This window comes from Cupressus sempervirens, chromosome 2 (assembly GCF_028749045.1).
Source record: "Cupressus sempervirens isolate cs-2001-9-10 chromosome 2, ASM2874904v1, whole genome shotgun sequence".
Lineage (NCBI taxonomy): Eukaryota > Viridiplantae > Streptophyta > Pinopsida > Cupressales > Cupressaceae > Cupressus > Cupressus sempervirens.
Window position 1 is genome coordinate 337,539,156 of NC_143119.1, and position 6,287 is coordinate 337,545,442.

Here is a 6,287-nt window from a genome sequence, read left to right on the forward strand (position 1 = left end):
ATTTTGAATTTTTTAATTCGACATTTGTGGTGATAATAAGAAGCCAATATTTTTTTCTCTTAATTGCTTTTCTTTCTTTGTTTCTATTATATATCTATGGTATTAAGGAGAGCACCCTTCATTAAGTGGTATCAGAGATGGAGTTCCTAAGTGTGTGGACATATCACCGATTATGAGGTAGTTCACACTAGGACTATGGATTAGGTTGAACATGTAGACAAATCACTAATTGTGAGGTAGTTTGCACTAGGGTTTTAGTAGAAGTGTGGAAATGCCTTCATGAAGAGAGTGTGGTGAAAGATTCAAAGGTGTTACACCTAAGAATATTAGAACCATCGAAAGGAAAATGCAAGCATTGCAAGAATAGATGCATAGAGAAATGAATCTTTCCATAGGAGATGATGAAAATGAGGATGAAAGAGAATAAGAAGGAAATGTAGACCAAGCCATAGTAGAGGAAGTTCTTAACTTAGAGGAGGTGAAGCTTTTTAAGGCCATTTCAAGTATTGGAAAAAAGACCTAAGTTTGATGTTACCACATTTTTAGGAAATCTCAACCTAGAGGAATTGATCAACTAGATCAATGAATTGGAAGAGTACTTTGAGTATGAAGATATTGAAGATCCAGATAGGGTCAAGTTTGTGAAGGCCAAACTGAAGAGTTGTACAAAGATCTAGTGGTAGGAGATCTAGTTGGATCAAAATAAGAGAGGAAAGGACAAAATCATTAGATGGGATTAGATGGTAGCTAAAATGAAGTGATAGTTCATTCTTGTGGATTATGAGCTTCATCCATTGAAGAAAATGCAAGGGTTGAAGCAAGTGAGAAAATCTGTTTAAGAGTCAACCGAAGAGTTCTACTAAATTCTCATTAGAAATGGTCATGTGAAAGTTGATAAGGAGAAAGTGGCCCATTATCTTAATGGATTAAGACCAAGCATTCAAGAGGAGCTGATTCTTGTTTGAGTGACCAGTATTGAGGAGGTGTACCAATTTTCCCTAAGATTTGAGGAGAAGATAAGCAAAAATTTTGATAACAAAAATAGTGGTAAAGGTCATAGTGGAAGATCAGATTAATGGTCTTATGGAGGCCAAAATGATGATGAGAAAAATAAGGATGTGGCTAGAAGTAGTAGTCAAAACTAGAGGAGAAATTATTCCACTCATTTCCATGATCAAAATAAAAGAGATCAAAGAGGAAGAGGTAGAAGACAAGGATCTAGAAGAGGAGGTTTCTATGGGAAATGTTTTCACTATGGAGAAGAAGGGCATAGAGCATTTGAATGTTCCCAGTGCCAAGGAAGGAAAGATTGAAGAGTAGAAGGCAAGGCTAGAGTTGCACATGTTGATGAAGATGCCAAATCATGACATTTTGAAGACATTGAAAGAGGAGAAGTTTTAGTTAATAGAAGAGTCCTATAGAGTGGTGAGAAAGAATCTGATCAAAGAAGAAGCTTGTTTCACACTAGGTGCAGATGTGAAGATAAGTGTTGGGATGTGATCATTGATGGTGGAACTACTAGCAATCTGGTGTTAGAAATAATGGTCACAAAGTTGAAGCTGAAGAGACATAAACACTCACATCCATATTGCATTTCTCAGTTGCAAGATGATCACATGGTTATGGTTAGTGAGAAATACTCACTGAAGTTCAAGATTGGAAGCTACCAAGATGAGGTGCTTTATGATATCATATTGATGAACATATGTCATATGTTGTTGGGTAGGCCATGGTAGTTTGACATGCATATTGTACATGATGGGAAAGAAAATACCTACACTCTAACAAAGGATGGAGTGAAACATTAGTTGAATCCATTGAAGAAGAAAGAAGAAAAGGTGAGCATATGTATTTTTCTATAATTCAAAAAGAAGATAAAGAAAAAGTTAGAGGATACCTACAAAAGTTTCAGATATGTTGGGAGAGTTTTTTGATATTGTGTCAGATAATGTACTTGATGGATTATCCCTAGTTAGGAAGATCAATTAGTAGATGGATTTGATTCCAAGAGCCAGTTTTCCAAATGAGGTAGTACACAGAATGACACCAATAGAACATTAAGAGTTGAACGAACAAGTTCATGAGTTGTTACATAAGGGATTAATTAGAGAGAGTCTGATTCCATGTGTTGTACCAATAGTATTAGCACCAAAGAAGAGTGACGAATGAATAATGTGCATAGATTCTCATATATCAACAAGATCACAAACAAGTATAGATTTCCATTGCCAAGGATGGATGATATTATGGACTATTTGAGTGGAGTAGAGTATTTCAAAAAGATATATCTAAAGAGTGGATAGCATTAGATTCACATCAGAGAAGGTGATGAGTGGAAGACTCTCTTCAAGACAAGGGAAGGATTGTATGAATGACTAGTCATGCCTATTGGGCTAACCAATGCATTGAGTACTTTCATGCAGCTCATGAATGAAATACTAAAGGAGTTTCTAGGTAAGTTTTTTATTGTTCACCTAGATGATTTTTTTTCTTTAGTAAGACATTAGAGGATCATTTAATGCATAGCCAAAAGTTTTTTTGATAATTTGAGGGAAGAAAAGTTGTTGATAAACCTGAAGAAGTGTAGTTTTGTGAAGAAGGATTTCGTGTACCTTGTTGGTATTTTCTTCGTTGCACCAAAAGCTTGAGCTATCGATGAATGTCACAAACACTAGACTTACCCAAATCCATGAGAGGTAGTTAAGCATGTCACAAACCCTAAAGGAGGTGCTAACCACCAAGTCAACAATCTCCCCCTCAATACCAACTGAGCATTCCACATTAATGGAATAAAGATGACCTCTTGAGATTTGAACTCGTGACCCAAGGCTCTCATACCACTTTTTGATATGTTTGCCACTATGCTAAAATCCCAAGCTATCAATGAATGCCACAAACACTACACTTACCCAGATCCACGAGAGGTAGTTAAGCCATGTTGCAAACCCTGAAGAAGGTGTTGACCACCAAGTCAACAATCTCCCTTGCAACACTAACTAAGGGTTCCACATCGGTGGAATGAAGGAGACCTCCAGAGATTCAAAACTATGACCCAAGGCTCTAATACTAATTTTTTGTATGTTTTTCAATGCACCAAAAGCTCAAGCTATAAACGAATGCCACAAACACTAGACTTACCTGGATTCATGAGAGGCAATTAAACCATATCATGAATCGCAAAGGAGGTGTTGAGCACTAAGTCAACATTATTTGGATTTGTAGTCTTAGAAAAAGGTTTAAAAATAAACCCAAAGAAATTGAAGGCTTTCCTTCAATGGCCTACTCCAAAGAGTGCTATGGAGGTAAGATCTTTTCATAGAGTAGCTAGTTTTTATAGAAAGCTCATAAGAGGTTTTAGCATTACTTGTGGACCCTTGACTAAAATAATGAGTGGGGATAGGAAATAATTTAAGTGTACTATGTTGGCACTCAAAATTGTAGCCCAAATTTTGAGCACCATTAAGAATTTGAGCCCTATAAACACTTTTAAGTGCCTATGTACCCGGCTGTGCCTTTGAGGCCCATGAGGTTTTTAATGTTTCTAACACCTTCCATTTAGCTCATCCACATGTTCCATCATGATAAACTATCGTTTCAAGTCATTTGGAGAAGTCATGTTTTGAGCTAGTGTCAAATCTGCATTTTTCACCGAAGTGTCAAACAGCGACAAGAGGCCCTGTTTGCATCTAAATATCTCACACCCAGAAATGTTTCATGATTTTTCACTTTGGTAATATCTAATGTCCATACCTAAAAATCTATGTTTCATATTTCAAGTCATTTTGAATCCGTTTGACTAGGTTTTGAATCCCTCAAAGTTGGTCAGTTACTATTTTGTGCATTTGTGTAATTATGCAGATTTTTGGGAAGCCCTGTTTGACGTGCTATAATTTTGACCCAGTTGATTGAAACATTGAAATTCCTATTGTGTTGCATTGTAGGCATCAGAAACTTGTTATGTTTCAAGTTTCAACTTATGATGAATCTGTTTGATCAGTTTTCAAATGCGATTCCAAATGGAATTTTTATCTTTTTACTGGTGTCATGAAAATTTGTTGAAAGCCCTGTTCATGACATTATATCTCCAAATCTGTGATAGGTCAGATTGAATGGATTGTACCCCTATGTTTTCGTCTAAAAATATTTCAAGTGTGTCAATTTTTAGATCATGATGAATCCATATGCATACTTTTCCAGGTCAATTCTGTTTCCTAAAATCGCTTTCTTGCCATTCTTTCTAGTTAATAAATCTAAGTAGCCCACTTTGAACGCTTGCCATTTGTGTCCTATTATTCATAATGAGCCCAAATAGCAGATCCATAATGTCCTCATGACAAAGAACCAACGTCCTGAGTTTCATTTTCCCAAGTGTCCATTTGCCCAGTTTTCAAAGTGAAATCCAAAACCAGTTTATTACTTTCTGACATGCTTTCTTGCAGGTAATTCTGAGAAGGAAACTTTGACAGTGAATATCTTTTGACTAGGAATTTTTCATGAGAAAAGATTCGAGGGGATAGAAGTGTGCAGAATAAAGAGTCAGTGCCACAGTTTTCAGAACCCGATCAAAGGTTCGGGTTAGTTTTTCAGGCTAGTCAAAGGACCTCCTGGCATGAAATTTGACAGTTTGCAAAAGGTGGGCAAATGAGTTTTAATGATCAAGTTAGTGCTCAAAATCAATTCCAATCAAAATTAAAAAGTTAGTAGATCAATTTGAAGTTTAGTTATCTAGAAACGAATTTTTTTTTAAGCCAGACCCACTTTGGGGTCCGACTGTTTCCATCAGACAAAATGAGTCTGAAAATAATGAAACAAAACTCTTTAGGATTTTGATACAAAGCAACAACTTAGGAACTTTGGTGATCCTCCTTTCATTATTTCTAAAAGGAGTTAGAGCTTTGATCCTAATGAAAGCAACTTCCTTCATAACTAATATCGTGATGGATGGAAATATAAGGGCAATGACGAGAGAAGTCCATTTTAAGCAAAAGGAAAAAGCCAAATGAAGAGGACACCATGTCAAAGCATAGGGAGAAAGAGTACCCCTTTTGTGAATCAATTCTTGCTTTGAATGCCATTGAACTTATAGCCACTAGCATCAAGGAGTTGCTTTGACCAACATAATAAAACTTGTCAAAGGACCCAGAGTCACTTGATCCAACTCATACAGGCGACTAGTTAATGCAATTTGCACTTCATACTAAAGGAGACTTTTCCTACGCCTAGTTAAATAATTAGAAAAAGTACGAGGGATGCCATAAGCTCATGTAAGAAAAATTGTTTTGCATTAGTGGCAGCCTGGAAACTTGCAAGGAATATGGATGGCTATGGAGACTTAGTCATGCAACCACCTTGGAATCTGCAAAGTAAAACAGGGACATCTCATTATCAACACTTTAACCCACAACATGATGGAAGTTTTCAAAGAGAGAAGTTAGGAAGATACTTCCCAAGCACCCAAAAGTTTGTCCTAGCATACTTAGCCTTTAATGAATCGGTGTGATACCACCAAAGATGAAACTACACAAACAGTTTGTGCTTTGAATGGGTCATCAACATAAAGATGAAAGAGATAGGGAGCAGTCCTTTGCTGATATCATATCCCATGCAAGCATTATGTATAGCAGGAGAAGAGCATCATGTTGAGGAGACAAACAAAACATAGGCTTTAATGTGGGAAGCACTGCAATTTCACAAGAAAATGCTCCACCTTCTAATTCTCATCTACACCTGCAGAGAGAAAGGGCTAATGATTCCCCGTCTTTGGGTTTTCCTTCATCTCTAGCTACCTACTCTGCTGTACAATCTGCTTCTACTGCCCTCACGCGTGGGCAATTGCAGTTACACCAACTTACTCAAGATCATCAAAAGAAGCCCCACGTTTTTGATGGAACAGGGCAGCAATCTTGAAAGGGGAAGCAACCGCAGATGAAAGTCAAAGCTATAAGTTGCATTGCAAATGCCAAATCACGCCAAGAAAGGGAGAGGGTTTTTTAAAGAGAAGTGGCATGTAAAAACAAAGCCAAAGCTCATGCCTAGCATCAAAGCACGTTGAATGTGCAAAAAGAATAGTCAAGCATGTCAAAAGAGTCACCCTTGCAGCGAATTGTAAGCCGTGGGTAGGAAATGCAATGACCCACATCAATCAAAGATAGTAAAGGTCCCAAGCAGTAGCTGCAGAATTTGAAAGGAGCTCTTGTTCAAAAGAAGTCAGGGCATCCAAGACACAAAAGAAACTGTAGGTGATAGCGTGGAATCCACGCACAAGTTAAAAGAGACTTCCATGCCAT